At 37.1% G+C, this 25,028-nt stretch overlaps 1 pseudogene; it reads right to left on the bottom strand.

The window, feature by feature from the left end:
- Positions 1 to 3,907: 3,907 nt before the first annotated feature.
- LOC126381456 (protein bric-a-brac 1-like) lies at positions 3,908 to 25,028 on the bottom strand (annotated as a pseudogene).

Below are 25,028 nucleotides of genomic sequence, written 5' to 3'. Positions count from 1 at the left end.
AGTAAGGTTTGGACTTCCTTAAGGTAGTGTTGTTCGATACTCTATCCGTAATTGAAATTAGGCGTCCTGATAGATCAGTCGAAAGAGATGATCAGTTTCATCTTTACATATAATACCTATTTATGAAACATATTATTAGAAGATTACCTGCTAAATGATTGTATGATTTCGACGATAATAGTAGACTATGTATGTTGAAAATGGGAGCTCTTACATTATTAAATTTTTATGATGTTCTATTATAACAGCTTACGATAGCACATCAAGACATCGATATTATGTCTCGCGACCTCACTAGTAATACAATCTAGTGCGGTCAAGAGATTCGAAAACTATTATTACACTAGCTGGTACCCGCGACTTCGTCTGCGTACTTTTAATTTGAATATTAAGGATTATATAAAAGGAACGGTATAGCATGTGATTAAAAGAGAGTAAGTAGGTATATTTAAAAAAAAATAAAAAATATCTGTTTACAGTCGTTATAAAGTACCTATGTATTCCATTGAGTGGCAGAAATTACCTAGGAATATTTATCGGTCCCTTATGTCCAAAACACTTACAGGGGTCAGCGTCACGTTGTGTACAAAAATATTTTAAAATGACCTAATTTAAAACTTTTTTGTACACAACGTTTGCTATTTTGTTATTATTTGTTAAAATGTAGAAATTGTTTGGACTCGACACTCGCGAGCAGGCCACGTATACACCACGTGCGCTCCCCCACCACAAGACAGCGCCGTTGACTGCCGCCACACTTCGGCGAATGTGCGCGACGACGAACGACGACCGACGGCAGTGGCGGCGATGCAGAGTATTCGTTAAAAGGAACTTTATCTACAAAAGCCAATTTTTTTTAACTTGATACACCCAAAACTACTAAATATCATGTTCCTAAGTTCAGTGGTTAATATTTTGTATACAAAAAGTTTGGCTTCGTAGTTCCCGTTCCGAATCCGTTCCGTTCCGTTCGAATTTCGGAAAATCCGTTTGTTGAAAAACTCTGCACATCCTAAGAGACCTACGTACCAAGTTTCATGGTTTTATCTTCAAAAATGACGAATACCCATACAAACATTCAACCCGTATTTCACCCCCATACTGGTAAAAATTTCAAAATGCTTGAACAAACGATTTTTTGTTTGTTATTTAGTGCCTAAACACAAAATTTAATATTTTTATCTTGAAAAATGACGAACCTCATAAAAAATTTCAACACCTATTTCATCCCCTCAAAGATCGAATTTTCAAAAACGCTTTAACAAATTGTTTTTTTATTTCTTATCAAGTTCCTAAATATAAAGTTTCGTGGTTTTATCCCCAAAAATGACGAACTCCCATACAAACTTTCAACCCTCATTTCACCCCCTCACTGGTCGAAATTTCAGCAACGCTAGAACAAATGTTTAATTATTTTTTATCAAGTGCTTAAATATAAAGTTTCATGGATTTATATTTTAAAATTAAAATATCCCATACAAACTTTCAACCCCTATTTCAATCTCTTCGTCCCTTCTTTTCGCAATAAAAGGTATCCTATTTTCTTTCTCAGGGTCTAAAGATTGTCTGTGCCAAATTTAATCAAAATCGGTTGAGTGGTTTAAGCGGGAAAGCGTAACAGACAGACAGAGTTACTTTCGCATTTATAATATTAGTAAGGATTATTTTCCCTCGTTAAATAGTAAACAAACTAAGTGTAGGTGTTATAATTTCGTTGACGAACTGATTACCTATCCGTTTCTTTGTCTAAAATGAGTATTACCTTATTACTATGATTGATTACTGGGCTTAAAGTTCGTATAAATGTCTATCGAATTACCTCCTCAAGTTTAAAGCGTAGCTAGTCATGTAGTACTATATTAATTATGTGGTGTAAGTAATTAGATTTTATCTGTATGTAATGTAACAGTCAGTTGAATAAAAAAACTTATACAAATCAGATCAATTAATTGGCGTAATGTGATTCTAGAAAGAGTTTTAATGTTAATAGATAGCTAGCTATAGCTATGTGTAGGTTCCTGTAGGAATGAGACATAACTGTTTAATAAAGACAGTTGCATCAAAATTTTATCATAAATTCCCTAAATTATGGCGCCTACCTACCCTCTAAGTTAGAAAAGTGATCAAGTACTAACTTGAGGTCACTCAGTTTAAAAAAAAACATCGAAATCATTCCAGTAGCTATGGCGTCATGCGCTTCTTGACACGATCACGAAATCTAGATTTCCGCGGGAATGAGGTATTTTCCCGCCATAAAAAGTAGCCTGTGTCCGTGCCTAAGATCCTATCTTTAAATTAACCAAGTCTTATAAAATTCCGTTCAGACGTTAAGGCGTGAATGAGGCAAACTTTTAAAACAAACAATTAAAAATCACTAACCTAGTTTTCTGTCTACTGCCTACGCCTTAAGTACGATAGCATAAATATTAATAGGCCATATCCTTTTCTAGATTACTATCTATCAGCTAACTAAATTTCATCAAAATCCGTTGAGCCGTTTAGGCATGATAGACAAAACTCCCAGCAAAAACCATAAAAAAATCACTAACTCAATTCAGTTTTCTGCCTACTTCCTACCCCCTAAGTACGATGACGTGATCAATTTGATCGTACAACCGTTTTTAGATAACCAACTATTACCTTACTAAATTTCATTAAAATCCGTTCAGCCGTTTAGACGTGAAAGAGCAAAAGTCCCAACAAAAACGACTACAAATCACTAAATCAATTTAGTTATCTGCCAACTGCCTACCCCCTAAGAACGATGGCGTGATTATTTATAGCCTATGACCATTTCTAGGTTATCATCTATCACCATACCAAATTTCATCAAAATCCGTTGAGCCGTTTAGGCGTGAAAGAGTAACAGACAGACAGACAGACAGACAGACAGAGTTACTTTCGCATTTATAATATTAGTATGGATGGGTAGACGGGTTTTAACTTTTAGTACAGAAATTTCTCAAAACGCCTACTGTATTTTGAGATTTTTTACTTGATTAGACGACGTTTTATTGCAATACAATTTTAAAACGGAACAGAACATCTCTGAAAAATATTACAGGAGATCATTAAAGTTGATTGTCTAATACACGAGTAATATCGGTCGAGCCCTAAACGATCTAATTTAGCCTAACATTTGGAACAATCACTACTGGCTAATGATACATCTATATTACATTTGGCGATCACTAAGTCTACTCGTATGTGAATCGCTGCACGAACAGTGAACAATGAAACGCGGCGCGCGCCCGCCGCGCCCGCCAGCCGCCCGCCGGTCAATCGCAGCGGTGCGCGCGCGCGCCTCTACAAAAAGCAACAACACACAGTTACTAAATCGCTAGTAGAGAAATTGACATCCACTTGACGATAAAAGAAAGATACATCTATGTTTAATTTATGGTTATATCTAAGACTAATTCATAAATTTTGTCTTACACGTATGTTGTTGAATAAGATTAGGTATACCGAACAGTCTTTTGAATCGGGCCAAATATTTTTAATTTTGATTTCCCTATGTTCACAGATGGATCTAAGTTGTAAAGTTAGTTTAAGCTTACATGTAATGTTCGACATTCTATTATACTTATGAGTAGATAATAATGAAACACCAAGCGACAGTGGTAGAGACATGTAGCATGACTACTTACACGTTACGTGTCCCTCGCTAATTAACAAAAAAACTTAAAAATAACTAAAAGTACTCTTTCATAATAATACAAAATTCATAATTAATCAACAAGCATATTGCACAGCGATACCCCACATTAAATTATAATATAATAATTAGTTAAATAATGTTTCATGCGATGAAATGAATAAATTTAAATTAAAAAGGTAAATTAGTCGCCGGCTCGGAATCACCGGATCATTCACCGTGCAACCGCACAACCGCGCGGCTGTCGTGTGTTCATGGCTGCGCATATGCAGCGCTTAGAAGTAGCCGACGGAGTTGCGGTTGGGCACGAAATAAGGATAGGCGGGCAGCGGCGACGGCGGGACGCCCACTGGCGTGTGCGACTGCGCTGCGCCCGCGGCCTCGCTTCAGATGTTTTCAGCCCGCGCTTCCACTGGAGGAGGCTCCATCTTCACCGGCACTGGGGTCGACATTAGATCTTTGCCATTTTTGGCGATCGATACCGGGGTCTTGGGAGGGCCCATGTCTGACAGCTCAGCTACGTCTCTCTCGCTGTAGCGGCTATCCGGGCGGGGTGATGCGAATGGGCGGAAGGGGTCGGTGGGCTTTGGTGGCTCTAGCGCGTGTCCGGGTGGCGGTGGCGAGCAGAGCGGCGACTCGAGCCCGGCGGAGAGCGGCGAGGGGAGCCGCGGCGACTGCAGTGGCAGCGGGGGCAGGCCCAGGTGCGCCGGGTGGTCGGGCGGCCGCTGTGCAGCCACTACCATATTGCACATCTGCCGGCGCAAACCGTGTGCCACGGCGGCCACGGCGGCGGCAGCGGCCGCGTTCGGGGAGACGCCGCCTTCGCGCCCATTTCCACAGGCATTCCCGTAGGCATTTTGTACGCCCATGCCATCCTGAAACACGCAACGCCGGGAAATTACAATCTGTCTGCAATTTACCAGGTAAGGGGTTAAAATTGCAAATACTGTTAAAAACTAAGGTTGCGCATTCACTAGGTGCAACTGTCTTCCCTTAGCACTATCAGGTTAAGAATAGGTAACGTTATATGACAGTCACACCGAATGAAAGCGACGGTTCGTATTTGTCACTGTTACAAGTCGTAGTCAATCTGAATTGTTGCGATCCTAAACTTCACTGTAAGTGAGTGGTCATTAGGTCCATAAGTGTAACGCGTCGAAATCGCACAGCAATTACAATAGGTAATATAATTCGCAAAAGCATTTTCGCAATAGCAGTGGTAAATAAAAAAGTTATTAAACGGGGTTGGGGAATAGTCGAGCGGAGAGGATGCGAGGTGAGCGCCAAAGGGGACCATCATGCATTATTTGAGGGAGGTTTTGATTAGAATTTCAATTTCGCGATACTGACCGTAATGGCGGGGTAGACGGGGAGCACCTCCTCTTTGATGTGGTGCGTGGTGTGCGGCGCGTGCGTGTCGCGGAAGACGACGGCGCGGATGACGCCGCGGATGTGCTCATCAGGCCACACGCCCAGCAGGATGCGCTGCGGCCGCCCGCGACCCTTCGGCCTCAAATCTGTGAATCCATCCAATAGTCAAACGTGAACAGATAAAGCTCCACCATTACAAAGCTAAATCTGAACCCTCCAGATATGAACTCCTAAACACTACAATTCATAACAAAGAACGTTTATAACCGTAACTTAAAAACAAAAATAATATCAGATATGACCAGTAACAACCAAACCATAAATAGGCAGAAAACAATCAAACGATCAAACGCCATATGGGTTCTTTGACTTAAATGGATTTGACATACATTAAAAAAAAAGATAATTAATGAAAAAGCACCAACAGGTGTCCAATTGTTCATTGCACCACTTAATAAGGTAGGATAGAGTTAAACTAACTTTTTGTTTTCATATTAGCGGTACAAACGTTGTATCTGTTTAAGTAAATATATAATTATAATGGATTATAAATAACAAAACAAATTAATAGTTTGGATTCAATAATATGAAAAATAACATCAAGCGTTTGGTTTTCCAGGCATCATTATTATTGCAGGTTATCTAGAAACTCATATCCGGACGGTTAGGATGTCAATATTGTCGATAATAATGGGATATTTTCTTCGCATCGTGGACCTGCGATTGTGTCGGTATATACTACTCTTTGACATTACAAATATAGCAACATAATTGAATTGGTACCAGAAACAGAAACATCACAACTTCTTTTCTTACTTTATATAACTAATCATAGAGTATGAAGAGAAATAGCGATACAATGTCGAAATCGGTTGCATCGTAGATCCAGGATACACAAACGAAACACACCTGAAAAAATCTTTAGTCGACAATTCGCTCAGCAAAGTTTCACAATGCGCACATAACAATGTACATTCGCATATCAACGTTTTAAATGTAACTTAATTTTAACTATACATCCATAACGGCATTTCACAAAAGCATTGTTTACAGTTCTCTGAAATTTCATCAATGTAATAGCGTCTGTCAGACATATTTAATTTAAATTCGATCGCATTTAAGTTCATCGTATTTATGAATCGGAATTCCACTATTTTGTAGGAAAATATTGTTGAACTTATAGTTATCTTCGATTTCAGTCCATTATTCTGATAATTTTATTTATTACTAGCTTTTGCCCGCGACTTCGTCCGCGTGGCGTGTTATATAAGAGAGAGATCTTTGTGTGTGTGGGAGTGCATACTTATGCAGTTTAGATTTTTTCATACAATTTTTTTCCTAATAACTCCCATTTTTCAAAATATTACAGCCAAAAATAAACTTTATATTTACTAAGGTATGCATGCATGCTAGATTGAATTAATTGATTGAATTGATTTTTTTTTTAATTGATTGTTCATTGAGTTTTAATTTTAATACACACTTCCTCTCTTCCCTTCAACTATGCTGTGCCCTACAGGGTCCATGTTTTAGTTCCTATGCCTATGTAACACCCCATTGTACTACATGGAATGCAATAAATAATTTAATTGAATTGAAAACATCTATCTTACGCGGTTTCGATTTTTTCATACAAATGTTTTTTTCCCGTTAACTCCCGTTTCCGTGGGAATTTTGCAATAACCTGTTGCAACTAAGCTTTAAGTTAACTAAGGTACCTGCATGCCAAATTTCAAGCGTCTAACTTAAGCGGTTTAGATTTTTCATACAAAAGGATTTTCCCGCTAATTTCCGTTCCCGTGGGAATTCCGGGAATTCCTTTCTTAGTGTACCTCTACGGTACCTAAGCTATGTCCCTTCCAAATTTCAAATGCCTACGTTTAGCCGTTCAGGCTGTGCGTTGATATGTCAGTCACTGAGTCAGTCAGTTTCTCCTTTTATTTAGATTTGATTTTTTTCATACAAATGTTTTTTCCCGCTAACTACCGTTCCCGTGGGAATTTTGTAATATCCTGTTGCAACTAAGCTTTAAGTTTACTAAAGTACCTGCATGCCAAATTTCAAACGTCTAACTTGAGTGGTTTAGATTTTTCATACAAAAGGATTTTCCCGCTAATTCCCGTTCCCATGAGAATTTCGGGAATTCCTTTCTTAGTGCACCTCTACGGTATCTAAGGTACCTGCGAGCCAAATTTCAAACATGTAACTTGAATGGTTTAGATTTTTCATACAAAAGGATTTTCCCGTTAATTCCCGTTCCCGTGGGAATTTCGGGAATGCCTTTCTTAGTGCACCTCCACGGTACCTAAGGTACCTGCATGACAAATTTCAAACGTCTAACTTGAGTGGCTTAGATTTTTCATACAAAAGGATTTTCCCGCTAATTCCCGTTCTCGTGGGAATTTCGGGAATTCCTGTCTTAATGCACCTCCTCGGTACCTAAGGTACCTGCATGACAAATTTCAAACGTCTAACTTGAGTGGTTTACATTTTTCATACAAAAGTATTTTCCCGCTAATTCCCGTTCCCGTGGGAATTTCGGGAATTCCTTTCTTAGTGTACCTCTACGGTATCTAAGGTACCTGCATGCCAAATTTCAAACGTCTAACTTGAGTGGTTTAGATTTTTCATACAAAAGGATTTCCCTTCACTACTCTGCTCCTATTGATTGTAGCGTGATGAAAAGTATACTATAACCTGTCCAAGAGTGTGAAGAATAATTGTACCAAGTTTCATTAAAATCCGTCCAGTAGTTTTTGTTTCTATAAGGAACATACAGACAGACAGACAGACAGACAGACAGACAGACAAAAATTTTACTGATTGCATTTTTGGCATCAGTATCGACCACTTATCATCCCCTGATAGTTATTTTGAAAAAATATTTAATGTACAGAATTGACCTCTCTACAGATTTATTATAAGTATAGATTAAAGTGCACTTTGTTGGCTGCCATCTTGGCTTTTTCATCTTGCTGAATTATGTCATTTTGATCTTCACCAATCTCACTCCTATTTCTTGTACTCTTCTGATAGTTTATCTTTAGTTTAATCTTGCGATTCAAAATATTTTATTTAGTAACGCAGAGTAATATATTTTTTCCAGAAAAATGTAAACTAATGCGGATGTAGCATTCGGTGGTGACTGAAAGTGGTACTATTCTACAAAGTTAGGCTTAAACTTTATCGATGTTTAGGGAAGAAGATTTATGTTGCGTGTTTTAAGTCACCACAGAACAGGGCGGTATGTACTCAAATGTAACGTACCTGCGCCGCCGTCCGCGCTGGGACCCAGCATGTTGTGGACGCGGTTGGCGTACAGCACAAACGTCGGGTACGGGATATCTTATTTTCTGGCCGCCTGGGAGAGTGACAAGCCTTCCTTCAGCACGGAGAAGATTGCTTCGGCCATGGTCTCTGGTCGCCAGGACTTGAGGGGCCCGCGCTCCCGGAACCGCAGGTTGTGCACCAGACCTTGGTTGGTGTTCCAGCACTTCTGCCACATGGACTGAAGCTGGTATTGGTAGCTGTCTGCTGGAAAAAGAAAGGACACGTGTTAATTTTATTGCTTGATACAGTGCGATACCCGAAATATATTTTTGGATTCGCTTGTTCGGATTCTGGATTAAATTGGACAAATAACTTTCTAAAACACATTGATGCTAATTCCTGTAAATACCATCTAATTTTATTTTAAGTTATATCTGTCATTTTCTTATCCGCCGAAAAGGAAAGGGACGGGTAATCGACAAGCATAAAATTTATGGAACACACGTCAATTTTAAGCACAAATCTAAACCAATCGTCTAAAAATTTTACATCAGTCAATAACCCGACACAGTTAAGTAGACAGCACGTCAAACGGATTGCATACCGCAATGACGTACCTTTTTGATTCGCCCGGGTTATTCATTCATTTACTCATACTTCCTAAAATAAAGAGCTGTGAATCATCCGTCCCTTTCCTTTTCGACGGATATGAAAATGACGGATATAACTTAAAATAAAATTAGGCGGTGTCTGCAGGAATCGGAGCCATTGTCAAGTTAAATAATATAGTAAAATTCCACTATGACTTTGGTAGACCGTTTTAATCAACTGAAAGGTGATTCCACGCAGCTCCTAGAAAATATTATTTTTTATCGTATTGTATTTGATGATGCATGCAATTGAATAATTTGGCGTTTGATTATGCTATAATGGTATCTACCGTATGTCATAAAATGTACTTTGTCTGTGGGGTCAAAATGTGGGTATTTTTAAATGTCCCATTGACTGCGATGTTAAGCATTTAGTTTAGAGGAGTTTTAACAAATTTTGTTATGCCAGGTCCATCGGGCAATACTATCTAGAACATTATATTTAGTTCATCCCCACCCACAAAATCCTAAGATGTTAAGCTGTTGTGAATGAAAGCATAAATCAAATATGATTCTCTGTTCGTAGGCTCTGATAAAAGGGCGTCTAAGGGCCTTCTATACCACTACTTTGGCTTTTAGTTGTTTAAATAAACACAACCTTTGTAAGGCAATCCGAGTACATTCATATAAGATAAGTGGTACCTACGCATCTTAACCTCTTCTCACAAACTTCGCAGGTTGAGGAAGATGATTTTTCATTAGATAAGCAAAGCTCTTTAAAATAATGTGACCGGCTCAACCTTTTGGGGGTAGAAATCGCTTAGGTTGAAGTCACTCGCGTGTAGGGTGACCCCTGGGTGGTGCTAATAGGTACATATTAAGGGTAGTATAGTTTCGACAATTAAGTGAAGACACTCGTGTTCCAGCATGATGTCTGAAGAAGCTGCTAGGGGAGAGAGGTCCGGGCAGCCATACTATGCATGTGTGCCGATCACAATGCCCTGGTTTACGCACTGCTGGGCCGATTGCATAGTGCCTCGCCCCACTGCTTTCTCCCTGCCTATTCACTCTTCCTCAAAACTAGTGAATAGTCAGTTATTAGGTAAGCGTACATCACTTTAAGCCACAACTTACCATTAGGTGAGATTGTGATCAAACACAAAATATTTTTTATTAATAAACAATTTTGACAAATGAAATGAACACATGCAAAAAATCAACAAAGATACCTAAATACTGACCTGCCGGAAAAACCTGCATATAAAAAGGAAGAATATTCATTATTACAGTCATTAGTAAAACAAATACCTATTATCGGGTGTTTTTATTTATAATTACTAATTACAAAGTATCCCAGTCTTACAGAGTAGTAATTTACATTATCATACGATTATAATAGTTGCTAAAATTTACTGCTTTCTCTCAAGAACTCTGTCATAGTAGAGATACAACTTGTAAAGTACCTACGTATTATCTTTTGAGCAAATTTAGTACGGGTATTTACTGGGACAAAGTTCTCAAAGAATGGTTCATTATTCACTTCTCTTAACTGGATTATTTACTACCATTTTACTTAATACTAATTGCTAAAATTTAACATAACAACATCATGCCTATATGCCCTTTTACCCTTAAACATAGCCGGCGAGGAGTGACTATACACATCTACCTACTCCTTTAGGGATACAATCGTGAATCGTGATGCTATGTCATATTATGTTCTTTACATTGATTTGTATTTAATATTCAAAATGAATAGAAAATGGCATATGAATGTACTTATTTTCATGTACGTATATAATTAATTCATGGATCTTTAATTATACTTATGTAAGTACAGATTGATTTACGCAGCAATCAATGTTATGTTTCGTACTTATTTATAAATACATGAACTCACGATCATGATCACCATTAGAAAGGCTGGACTACACTCCCCGAAAGATAATTTGCAGCCATAAATGAATCTCTATTAACGCAGGTGTATTACTTAACGATAAAACTTTGATTTTTTTGACTTTTTTTTTTTTTGTTTCTTGTGTCTGTTTCATTGTGTACAAATAAATAAATAAATAAATGAATCATTTTAGTTGCAGAAGTGAAAAGTGACAAAAAGTGTCAGAAAATAAATTGTACATTCGTGATCAGCGGCCGTAATAGCGCGCGGATTGTGCTCTACTTTCGAGAGAAATTACTTTGTGTACAAATAAAACTGTTAATTAATGTGTTTACAATGTTGATAGCCGTCTGCGCACGCTACAAGTAAATGAGATGCATAACTGTGCGCTATACTGTGAGCCTGCAGTTCTCGACACATCCCTCTGTCAAGGATATATTCATTTCAATGAGTGATATTTTTAATATAAGTTAAGTAAAACTAAAGAATGCTGCATTAAATTCGGCAGATTTGTATTAATCATTTTAATGTTGCCCGTAAGATCCTACCGCTGGGCACAACCTCTCATTCATAGCGGTGTTGTGCAAATCAGGCTTTGGTGTTAAACATGTACGAATGAGCAATGAGTGGGCGCTGTAAGAACACCTCGGAAAACTTGAATGTTTATATTTCTAGTTCGTACGTGGCTCGTCGGTAGGATTCTATGTTAAAAGCGCCGATTAATAAGAAGGCAAGTGCTCAAGTGCTTAAAAAGATGATACAAGGGGGTCTAAAACGGCCACGTTGCAGCAATTCATCCAAGAAAGCAATATTGCTATGTGACATTTTGTTTGCATTGCGCACTTACTTTTATATGCGCAAATGTCAAATTGCAACATTGCTTTCTTAGATGAATTGCTTCGATGTGGCCATTTTAACCCCCAAGGAATGCCTCGAGAATAGACAAGCATTACATGAACGCACAAACATGGCAGATTTTGATTAGGTGCCATCCCGAATGGACTTATGTATAACCTTTTGGATCTGTCTACACCGGTAAGGATTACGAGAGTGGATTTATGCATGATGTATGATTTAACACTACATAATTAATAGGATTAATGGTAAGCCCTTATTATAACCTAGACTATATGTCCGAATGAACACTCTACTGTTACGCAATAACCTCCATTCACTTTCTAATATTATCACAAAATGCTGTCATTATGGCACCAGTAAGCACATTTACAAAACTAAGTTTAAGTAGGAACAGAGCAGCTTAGAAACTCGAACACTTGGATTTTTCGAGTCTCTTAAGTAACTGCAAGACTCCAGATATTTTCCGACTTATAAATACATTTATGTTTCACAATGCCAGTCTTATATAATAAAGTCCTTTACTAAGTACAAAACAAAAATATCACATCGTTTTTAGATCTCATTTATTTTATCTATCTTTATACATTATTCAATTGTACTTATCTATACTTATAATAAATCTGTAGAGAGGTCAATTCTGTACATTAAATATTTTTTCAAAATAACTATCAGGGGGTGATAAGTGGTCGATACTGATGCCAAAAATGCAATCAGTTAAATTTTTGTCTGTCTGTCTGTCTGTCTGTCTGTCTGTCTGTCTGTCTGTCTGTCTGTCTGTATGTTCCTTATAGAAACAAAAACTACTGGACGGATTTTAATGAAACTTGGTACAATTATTCTTCACACTCCTGGACAGGTTATAGTATACTTTTCATCACGCTACAATCAATAGGAGCAGAGTAGTGAAGGGAAATCCTTTTGTATGAAAAATCTAAACCACTCAAGTTAGACGTTTGAAATTTGGCAAGCAGGTACCTTAGATACCGTAGAGGTGCACTAAGAAAGGAATTCCCGAAATTCCTACGGGAACGGGAATTAGCGGGAAAATCCTTTTGTATGAAAAATCTAAACCACTCAAGTTAGACGTTTGAAATTTGTCATGCAGGTACCTTAGGTACCGTAGAGGTGCAATAAGAAAGGAATTTCCGAAATTCCCACGAGAACGGGAATTAGCGGGAAAATCCTTTTGTATGGAAAATCTAAACCATTCAAGTTAGATGTTTGAAATTTGTCATGCAGGTACCTTAGATACCGTAGAGGTGTACTAAGAAAGGAATTCCCGAAATTCCCACGGGAACGGGAATTAGCGGGAAAATCCTTTTGTATGAAAAATCTAAACCACTCAAGTTAGACGTTTGAAATTTGGCATGCAGGTACCTTAGATACCGTAGAGGTGTACTAAGAAAGGAATTTCCGAAATTCTAACGAGAACGGGAATTAGCGGGAAAATCCTTTTGTATGAAAAATCTAAACCACTCAAGTTAGACGTTTGAAATTTGGCATGCAGATACCTTAGATATCGTAGAGGTGTTCTAAGAAAGGAATTCCCGAAAATCCTACGGGAACGGGAATTAGCGGGAAAATCCTTTTGTATGAAAAATCTAAACCACTCAAGTTAGACGTTTGAAATTTGGCATGCAGATACCTTAGATACCGTAGAGGTGTACTAAGAAAGGAATTTCCGAAATTCCTACGGGAACGGGAATTAGCGGGAAAATCCTTTTGTATGAAAAATCTAAACCACTCAAGTTAGACGTTTGAAATTTGTCATGCAGGTACCTTAGGTACCGTAGAGGTGCATTAAGAAAGGAATTCCCGAAATTCCCACGAGAACGGGAATTAGCGGGAAAATCCTTTTGTATGAAAAATCTAAACCACTCAAGTTAGACGTTTGAAATTTGGCATGCAGGTACCTTAGATACCGTAGAGGTGTACTAAGAAAGGAATTTCCGAAATTCTTACGGGAACGGGAATTAGCGGGAAAATCCTTTTGTATGAAAAATCTAAACCACTCAAGTTAGACGTTTGAAATTTGGCATGCAGGTACCTTAGATACCGTAGAGGTGTACTAAGAAAGGAATTTCCGAAATTCTTACGGGAACGGGAATTAGCGGGAAAATCCTTTTGTATGAAAAATCTAAACCACTCAAGCTAGACGTTTGAAATTTGGCATGCAGATACCTTAAGTACCGTAGAGGTGCACTAAGAAAGGAATTCCCGAAATTCCCACGAGAACGGGAATTAGCAAGAAAATCCTTTTGTATGAAAAATCTAAACCATTCAAGTTAGATGTTTGAAATTTGTCATGCAGGTACCTTAGATACCGTAGAGGTGTACTAAGAAAGGAATTCCCGAAAATCCTACGGGAACGGGAATTAGCGGGAAAATCCTTTTGTATGAAAAATCTAAACCACTCAAGTTAGACGTTTGAAATTTGGCATGCAGATACCTTAGATACCGTAGAGGTGTACTAAGAAAGGAATTTCCGAAATTCCTACGGGAACGGGAATTAGCGGGAAAATCCTTTTGTATGAAAAATCTAAACCACTCAAGTTAGACGTTTGAAATTTGTCATGCAGGTACCCTAGGTACCGTAGAGGTGCATTAAGAAAGGAATTCCCGAAATTCCCACGAGAACGGGAATTAGCGGGAAAATCCTTTTGTATGAAAAATCTAAACCACTCAAGTTAGACGTTTGAAATTTGGCATGCAGGTACCTTAGATACCGTAGAGGTGTACTAAGAAAGGAATTCCCGAAATTCCCACGGGAACGGGAATTAGCGGGAAAATCCTTTTGTATGAAAAATCTAAACCACTCAAGTTAGACGTTTGAAATTTGGCATGCAGGTACTTTAGTAAACTTAAAGCTTAGTTGCAACAGGATATTACAAAATTCCCACGGGAACGGTAGTTAGCGGGAAAAAACATTTGTATGAAAAAATCAAATCTAAATAAAAGGAGAAACTGACTGACTCAGTGACTGACATATCAACGCATAGCCTGAACGGCTAAACGTAGGCATTTGAAATTTGGAAGGGACATAGCTTAGGTACCGTAGAGGTGCACTAAGAAAGGAATTCTCGGAATTCCCACGGGAACGGAAATTAGCGGGAAAATCTTTTTGTATGAAAAATCTAAACCGCTTAAGTTAGACGCTTGAAATTTGGCATGCAGGTACCTTAGTTAACTTAAAGCTTAGTTGCAACAGGATATTGCAAAATTCCCACGGAAACGGGAGTTAGTGGGAAAAAAACATTTGTATGAAAAAATCGAAACCGCGTAAGATAGATATTTTCAATTCAATTCAATTAAATTATTTATTGCATTCCATGTAGTACAATGGGGTGTTACATAGGCATAGGAACTAAAACATGGACCCTGTAGGGCACAGCAACGTTGAAGGGAAGAGAGGAAGTGTGTATTAAAATTAAAACTCAATGAACAATCAATTAAAAAAAAACAATTCAATCAATTGATTCAATCTAGCATGCATGCATACCTTAGTAAATATAAAGTTTATTTTTGGCTGTATTTTGAAAAATGGGAGTTATTGGGAAAAAAATTGTATGAAAAAATCTAAACTGCATAAGTTAGATGCTTGAAATTTGATATGCACTCCCACACACACAAAGATCTCTCTCTTATATAACACGCCACGCGGACGAAGTCGCGGGCAAAAGCTAGTATTAAAATAAAAAAATATATTTCTCAAACACATCGCACTTCAATCTATTTATTGGCTGATCATTTATTTCCTAATGTAGCTCTGCAATATTGCAGATTTCTATATTAATATTCTATAATTGATTTTTTTATTCATTCATAATTTATAGATTAGTAATATTAAAAACTAATTATTTAAACACATAATTCTTATAATTCATTACCAAGACATTAATTACATCAAATATTTATGAAGCGAGGCGAGTATATACATGGAGTATACGCACTAGTAACAACAATAAGTGGACGGATTTAAATTTATATTTAGCGTTAACGTGTAGTGTATATACATTAAGCTTAATATGTTCTTAAAAACATTCTTCTTCTCTTGTGTGGGTTGAGAGGTGGATTACCAACATCATTAACCCTGGGGTTACTATTCAGCTGCCAAAGGCCCCTGACGTGACTCATGTGACGACTACTTACTTACATCGGTAAGTACTAACCGGGACCAACGGCTTAACGTGCCTTCCGAAGCACGTATCATCTTACTTTCGGATAATTATGAGATTAAACGAACTTACCTGTAAGTGAAGTTCTATCTCAATTATACGAAGCTCCTTGTTCGAGAGGTTTTAAACAGTGTAGTCTACGTCTTATGCTCCAGCATCGTCACAATTTTCAAAGCTCATATCCAAAGCTAAAAAAAAAAAAGTTAGTTTCCCGCTTCCTGAACGCAGCTGTCAACTAATGTCATTATGTTTAAAGCATGTTTCATGGACAACTCCATCACCTGTGGAAGCTTTAGGGCGGGATATTAAAATTGAAGGGAGGGAGTCCTCTCGAACAAGGAGCTTCGTATAATTGAGATAGAACTTCACTTACAGGTAAGTTCGTTTAATCTCATAATTATACTCGCTCCTTGTTCGAGAGGTTTTAAACAGTGTAGATGTTCAAAGTTTAGTTGGGAATGAAACATTTAAATTGAAGCGAGTACCAATAATATGATTATTAATTAATGAATAAAGTACATTGTTATCACGAAAGCTAATTAAGCTGCCCATGACTTTAATCCCAATAAAGGCAGTGAGAGGCACAGCCGTCGCCTGATAAACTCAGCGCGGCGTTCCACCAAACGTTTTGATATTATCATGTAAAAAACAATAAGAATAATAACTGTTCGCTAAACAAGTTTCACCAGTTCTCAAGAATGGAATCGATATTATGTATGTTATATAATATATGGTTAATTGGTTATACTATACTGTACTAGAATAGATACATAGTTCTAAATAATTAAGTTGAAGTTGAGCAAGTACATTAAATACCTATTTCACATTACTATCAATTTCACAACAAAAGAACTACACAAGAACAAATTTCTGAATGAGCTCAACATCAAGATTGGCTATAAGAGCCTCACAGGGACCTCACCATAGAGCACATTTCCGAAGCTCTTGAACAACAACGATAGTTATAGTCGAAAGGACTGTGAGACTTCATCATATAGTATAACACTCATTTTTCATTGGCATACCAAGGGCTACAATAATTATCAAAGTTACACATTATTTGTTTACATACATAAAAGAAGAAGAAATACATAAAGAAGAACGGGTAATGACGAGGGCACCCAGACACAAGATTGATTGTAACATCCTGTGCTAAGTTGGCAATTGTTGTCGACATTGAGTAGTTAAATGAATCCTAAGACAACATGTCAAATTGATTAGAGAAAATACAAATATAAGTGCAAGTAAGAATTTCGATACATTTATTCAAATGACCTTTTTCATTAAAATATTCAGAACCACTGAACTAAACTTTCCTCTTTATTATAAGATATTGTTAAATGAGGCTGAAAGTATAAAGAGGGGAAGTGCATTTACATTATGTACTTGTGTGATAATTATCTTCGTAATAATTAAGATTTTGTTTTTATTAAAATAGATTACCTGAGCCCAAGTTATTGTGTATTACCTAATATCGACCGTATGGGCTTGGTAATAATATTTAGTATATTTTTTTATGTGGTAATAATAAATATAACTTGTTGTGGATTTTTTTCCTATTCCTCTATGCAACCTTTCACCCACCAATCAGATGATAGAACAACGTACACACAACACATTAACACACGTAACATTGTTTACGCAGCTATCTCTTTAGTGTAATAATTATTGAATTTGTTTTTAGGACAGTAATAGTGACGTCCTATTATTTACTGGAAAAAATAAATAAATGAATAAAACATATTTTACCCTTAGGTATGCAGTTACATATAAGGATAACATTAATTTATTAATTATCGGTCGTATAGGTATATTATCATCGTTCGTAAAAATCATCTTTTCCTTTAACCTAACTTAACATGATCCTGTTGTTTGCACAGGGATTCACTTCTCGTACCCATCCTGAAGATTTAATATGTCAGGTTATTTAGTGAAGGGACCTGCCTGATTTACGTTACAACACTAACCGAAAAATAAGATAAACATATATTTATCATGAAAATATTATTGTTACTTCTCCACTGCAGTTTGGTTCCGATTGATTAAGTGGAGGGACATTATTGTTGTAATTTTTATATTAATTGTAAACTGTGTTTTGGGCTGATCAGCAACAACATAATAAATCTACAACAACATAATTTAGAGAAAACGCTAATGGTGATGTAAGTTATATGTTACTAATGAACTATTTTTCCTTCCTTTTCACCTATGAGTTAATAATAAAAAGGGCAACTATTCTATCTAACCGAACTAGGTATCAATATTTTACAATTTCGAATGTAATACTTGAAGGTCATTGAAGTTATAATATTATCAGGTAGGTACCCCAATTTATACTGAGATTAGTATTGTTATTCCTGATTAACAAAGACAGGATTTGAATCCCATGTCTTAATGATAATGCTAAAACTTTTAGTGATAAGACATTCGGAATTAATTTTACCAGAATTTTGAAAAATATATTTGCTTGTGCAAATTTTCCCATTATAACTTTATAGGGAATTCTTCCTCCTCATGAGGTACTATTCTTAAACGGCCTTGCTGCCTGGGCCACTGTTGATACTAATGGCTGTGAGACTGCTAATACATCTGGTTGTAGCTCTGCTACTACTGCTGGCTGTAGGGCTGCTGGTACTGCTGGTTATAGCACTGCTGATCATGACTGGTTGCATCACTGCTTTTATTGCTGGCTGTGGGGCGGCCTGCTGATACTGTTCCTTGTGGGCTTTCTGTTCATGCTGTTGGCTGTGGGGCTGCCTGCTGATACTGTTGTCTCTGTTCCACAGATCCTGTTGCTATCTCGTTTACTCACTCTTCGGGCAATGTTATTCATTATTATTTATGTGCTATTTGAATTTTATGATGTTGGTTGAAAGAATTTAATAGCAGTATTCTCTAACCATGTCTTGTGTACAGTTATCTCTTTTGAAAGTAATCTCTGACATTACATACTTTGATTTCTAGCACAGTTGAGGTTGATTAATAGAACAGAGGCTTTTAGGTTTTGAATTGTCGGTTATTTCTTCAGAATTTGTACTCTCATTATTTTATAATAATCAATTTGACATAATAGTCTATTGTTTCTCAGCATTAGTCTAATCTTGAGTTTCAACATGGGTAGGTAAGCCCCGACAATTCAATGGTTTATCTTCGATTCCTCAAGTGACAAACCAAACATGGAAATAAAAGTATAAAAAATAGTTGGTCTATGTTCTAGCTATCTACTAGCGTTTAGCAAAAGGCGATACTTGTAGTGGTAGCTTTATGTTATTTGAGTTGATACCATCAAGTCCATTGTCTATCCTCTAAGTGATAGCTCTAGGTATGGAAATGAGAAATAGGTATATAGCGCTTGCTAATGCCGACCATAATCGTGGTAGCTCTTATATTAATAGGGTTCATACCATAAAGTCCATTGTCTATCCTCTAAGTGATAGCTCTAAGTATGGAAATGAGAAATAGGTATATAGCGCTTGCCAATGCCGACCATAATCGTGGTAGCTCTTATGTTAATATGGTTCATACCATCAAGTCCATTGTCTATCCTCTAAGTGATAGCTCTAAGTATGGAAATGAGAAATAGGTATGTTAGCGCTTGTCAATGGCGACTTTCTTAGTGGTAGCTCTTACATTCATTGTGTTGATACCTTCAAGTCCATTGTCTATCCTCTAAGTGATAGCTCTAGGCATGGAAATGATAAATAGGTATATTAGCGCTTGGCAATGGCGACCTTCCTGGTGGTAGATCTTTTGTTAATTAGGTTGATACCATCAAGTCCATTGTCTATCCTCTAAGTGATAGCTCTAAGTATGGAAATGTGAAATAGGTATGTTAGCGCTTGTCAGTGGCGACCTTCCTAGTGGTAGCTCTTATGTTCATTGCATTGATACCTTCAAGTCTATTGTCTATCCTCTAAGTGATAGCTCTAGGTATGGAAATGACAAATAGGTATATTATCGCTTATCAATGGCGACCTTCCTAATGGTAGCTCTTATGTGCATTGTGCCTTTAAGTCCATTGTCTATCCTCTAAGTGATAGCTCTAGGTATGGAAATGTAAAATAGGTATATTAGAGCTTAGCAATGGCAAACTTCCTAGTGATAGCTTTTATGTACATTAAGTTGGTACCATCAAGTCCCCTGTCCATCCGCTAAATGATAGCTCTAGGTATTAAAATAAGGCATAGGTATATTTGCGCTTTGCAACAGTCTTAGTGGTTGATTTTTATGTTAATAGGGTTGATACATCAAGTCCATTGTCTATCCTCTATTGTGATAGCTCTAAAGGGAAACAAATAGTCTGTCTATTCTCTAGTCAGACAGTTCACTACTAGTGTTTAACTAGGTGACTCTCCAAGTGGTGTTCTCTTGTTGGTTAGGTAGGTACCAATAATCATCACCCATACGTTGGAAGCTTGAATTATAATAAGATTAGAGTAATTTGGAAGAAATTGCTTACTATAATAAGGCTATCTTTTGCCTGTACTCTCTTAACACTCTTTCTGTTTTTATTGTTAGGGTATATTATCATCATCTTATATTGTAAGTATCATTCGGAGAAGATAACATTATTAACACCACTTAACAGAGACTGTGAGAAGGGATTATGTACTGTTATAATATATATAATATCATTTTTAAGTATGGTTATCTTGTAGTAAACCAATTATAATCCTCTAAATGTTTTAAGTGTTATCTTGAATAAGTTATGTATCTTGTCTACCAATGGTGTAGATGACCTCTGTGATATTGAGTACTACTGTGTCATAGGTACTTCTTGATGAACAGGGTAAACATGAAGTGCTTCTGTCATCTAATTATCTGAACTTGTCAAATTATTTCCGAGTTAATTATTTACTTTTCTATGCCATTCTGCGGTTATATTTCACTGGTTCTCTTTGTTTTATAATAAAACTGCTCATTTCATTCGCTGATAGTAAGTTATCAACCGCAACATAAGCCAAGAACACAATTACAAAAAGAAACAAAATTTTTTTTTTTTTTTGACAGATGAAAATAAGAACGCGGCAATCAGGGACTGAAGACAAGGCTTAGGCCTATTTTGATCGTGATTTTCGAATATTAAATTACTAAAGTCAAGACTGTATAGTCCTCAGATCTTTGCCTGCCTTATATAAGGCGAATTTAAACAACATCAACATCGGAATAAAGTATAACTTTTAAATCACTGTTATAACACGAACACGATACAATTTTAATATTATTATTATTTCTGTTAATAAAACTAGTTACTTTTATTAGTAATAAGTACCAACTTAAGTTACTTCTTCGAATGTTAGGATTATAAAATTATAACCTCAAAAAAAAGTAATTTGTTTTCGACAATAAAAGGAATTAAATTGAATTGATCATAATTATATCTTCTCTTGTTTTAGTAGATGGATAATGTTAAGACTTACCAGTATAATCCACGTTTTGTTTTATCAAAAAGAACTTACGCTCGTCGTCATCCACATTTTTTCTTTGGTACTGTTTCTAGCTTTTTTAGAGAAAAAAGCACTTGATTATGTAAGTAACAGATTTTTCGCACTATATCAATCATGTTTTTGTATTAAATATTAGTTTTCAATTAGTTTATTTACGGAGGCGAAGTGACGCGCCGGTGCACAAAAACCGTAATGACATTAGTTGACAGCTGCGTTCAGGAAGCGGGAAACTAACTTTTTTTTTTTTAGCTTTGGATATGAGCTTTGAAAATTGTGACGATGCTGGAGCATAAGACGTAGACTACACTGTTTAAAACTTCTCGAACAAGGAGCGAGTATAATCAGGTGATCAGCCTGTAATGTCCTAACCAAACTAGGGATCACAAAGTAATTTTTGTGATATTTTCCCACTGGGATTCGAACCCGGGACCTCCGGATCGTGAGTCTAACGCTCAACCACTGGACCAAGGAGGCCGTTAAAGCATTAATATTTCCTAAAGGAATACACTCCTAGTTGTATGAAATTGTTACGTGAAAAAGAGAAGAAATGAGGTTGACTATGAAACATTTTGAAAGAATCTCAATGAATTACTTGTTTGCTCCCTTTATGCACTTCATTACGATTACGACACGATGCGATGCATGTATTTTTAAAAGCTCTGAACGAAACAACAGTCTACAAAAATCGCGTTAATATAACAAATCATAATCTACACAGCAGAAGCTAGTATGCAGGTAGATAAATCCGCCTGACCAGTCGCTCGAATCATACAAAACTTTGCACTTATAAGTTAAGGCCTACAGATTACAACCGACATTATGAATGACATTTTAACCGCATTCATTTTGCAGTGAGCCTGCGACACCAGTTGTCTGGCGTCCCCTTCTAGCAGCTAAAAGAGTTATACTTTACAGGCAACTCAATTACTCAGTCATACGCCGCATGCTGCCGTATGTCACACATTTAATCTCTCAACCGAACTTTAAACCAGATCACGTCAAAGCCTAAAGCTAATTACACTAGACTAGCTGTTGTCCACGACTTGTTCTGCGTGAAATCTGTATTGTCCTGATTCGTCCCCCTGAGGGTTACTTTTCCCTTTTTTGGTGCTTTAACGCAAGCACCAATAAAAAATTAGCTTTTTACTTTCAACTTTACAGTTCTTCGCTATAACTATGTGTCACAAAATCGGTATCTACTTTTGTATATATCAATAAAACTTATTTATTATTGAGGTTTTTCTATAATAATTATGTACCTAAAACACATATGAAATACATCTACTTTATGGTAATAATGCAACTTCAGGTATCACTTCCGTCCCTCCTTTCAACGCTATGTGTAATTCCTGTGTAATACGGGGCGAGCCTATTGCCATTAAACGGGCACAAATCTTGGAAACCACGTGATATCAATTATCTACGATAAACTCACAATGTTCGTGGTTTACAGCCCGAGTCGGGATTCGAACCTGTCACACTAAGATGTAAGTTACACGTTCTCCGAACAGGGCTACCTATCACGGATTCCAAGTTATTGTATTGTATACCTTCAATACATTTCCATTTATTACGTGATCTATGTCAAAATCAAGTTGCATTACCACGTTCACTTAATTCGTCCAATTAGCCTGATATTCATGACATGACAGACATAGAGATTAAAACGATAGGCAGAGACTGTTTTATCCGTACCAGTTGAGTTAGCTGTACCTACTTAAATCTATTCTATTCGTCAAACGTCTCCGCAAAGATAGAAGGAACTGAGAAAATATTCAATTACTGAAGTATACACTAAAAATAAAATTGTATTCCAGAACTATTAAGCTCATTTCTTGAAAACAGAAAAGCCTTCGGCATATAATCTAGTAGTTTCCCAAGAATCCTTATTAGATTATTTGACGAAGGCTTTTCTGTTTTCAAGAAATTAGCTTCATAATTCTGAAATACAATTTTAATTTTAGTACTTACTTCAAATTTTTCATCTGGCATTAACTATTTATTTTTATAAACAATCAAGCCCATATGATATGCAGCATACTCCACCACGCTGCTCCATTGCGGGTTGAAGACAAGTTTAAACCATTTAACATGGTTTTTACCATACGACTGTACTTCGTCCAAGTAGTTAATGCCGTCTGAGGGTCTAAAAAAAAAAGTACGTCTGCAATATCTATAGAGGTAGGCACAGCCACTAGTAATCAGATAATTATTATACAACTATATCTGGTATAAAAGTATCCTAAGTATACGATGAACTCTATGATGTTACAGCTTATCTTATCACCCACACGGCTAGGTATACTGGTTTTAATTTATCTAAGCCAGCCAATATTAGGAATTTTAATTCTAAGATTCATCATCAGTCGTGTGTTCCGTTTTCACTTTAGAATTTTTATCTTTAGTTGCGCCTTCGTAATATAGTGATACTATTGAGTGTTTCTTGCAAAATGCCCACCACCACCTGAAGCCGGTTAATCCTATGAAAGCGAACCCAGGGTCGCGGTTCCTTCGTAATTTCTCAACAAATGCCAAAACTTCTGCTAGAGATTTTTTAGTCCTTCTATTGTATGGTGATAGACTAGTTTCACAACAAAAGTCGAGCACGGTCCTCTCCTCACTGGCCGACAGCCCCGCCTCATCTAGGACGGCCATCCGCTTCGATTTCCCCAGTATGTTGTCGTAAAGTGTTCCTTTGGGTATTCCGTAATGTGTGGCGGCTTGAGTGAATCGCATGCGTTGAGTAACGACGGCTTGGATGGCGTTCTGCAGCTGGCTCTGCGTCCACGTTGGCGCCTTCAGTTTGAGGGTATGACCGTGGTAGTCTGATTGACAGATAAAAGCAAAACTTCTCAATAGTAGCCTAGCAGAGTACTCCGCACGATGATGCAATACTATGACAAACGTTACCAGCCGTTTGTCGATCGACACACTGAGAGTAAGTAGCGTGGAACAAGATTTACAGGTTGGATTGAACCATAAAAAAGTGAACAATACAAGAATGCTAATTATGCGATGATATCTTGTACGCTAAGTATTATAATTCCATTCGATTCTACGAAACCATTCATAATAATATTTTAGCCGTATACGTAACGTGGTGCTGCAACCCGTAATGGAGGTCGAACAGAGTTTCCCTGGTGGCGGAATGTTCCCACGCCGCCGCCCCGCCGCCGCCGCGCGGAGCAGCGACAACAACCGACAACTATGTATTACAATACTTATCGTGTCGGAATATGAATAATGTTACGTACTGCATCATTATTGGTGCGGATTACACCGTGACAGACAGCCATGCAGGTTACACAAAAACACACAAACACTTCTAGGTACTCTACTGTGAACTGTGACTTAAGTTAACTGAAAACATAAATAACTATTGCATAACTTAAATGGTCAAAATAATGTGCTTTATTATAATTGTATGTGTCTTTAAAATTCACGAATAGCTTTGTGTAAGAAACTGTTACAAGCTACGGATATGTAACTTCAACTGACCTGCAATAGAGGACGTGGATGCTCCGAGCCATGCGTGGGAGTTTTCTAGCAGCTTTGCCTGTGAACAAAAACACAAACATTATATTGTGTCATATTAAACGAAACTTTACAAACAGACACGTCGGAAACAAAAGTGGGTGTCGTTTTGTAATATTGAAGTTAAAAATTCTGTGGCTGGTACAAAAACCGCAGTACATTTTTTTAAATATGTCGGCTTGTCATTTGGGCTCGACAAAAAGTGAACGTCCCAGGTACCGGCGCCAT

This window comes from Pectinophora gossypiella, unplaced genomic scaffold (assembly GCF_024362695.1).
Source record: "Pectinophora gossypiella unplaced genomic scaffold, ilPecGoss1.1 Pgos_55, whole genome shotgun sequence".
NCBI classification, from domain to species: domain Eukaryota; kingdom Metazoa; phylum Arthropoda; class Insecta; order Lepidoptera; family Gelechiidae; genus Pectinophora; species Pectinophora gossypiella.
The sequence above is the reverse complement of the archived record's forward strand: the minus strand, read 5'-3'. Positions and strand labels throughout refer to the sequence as shown.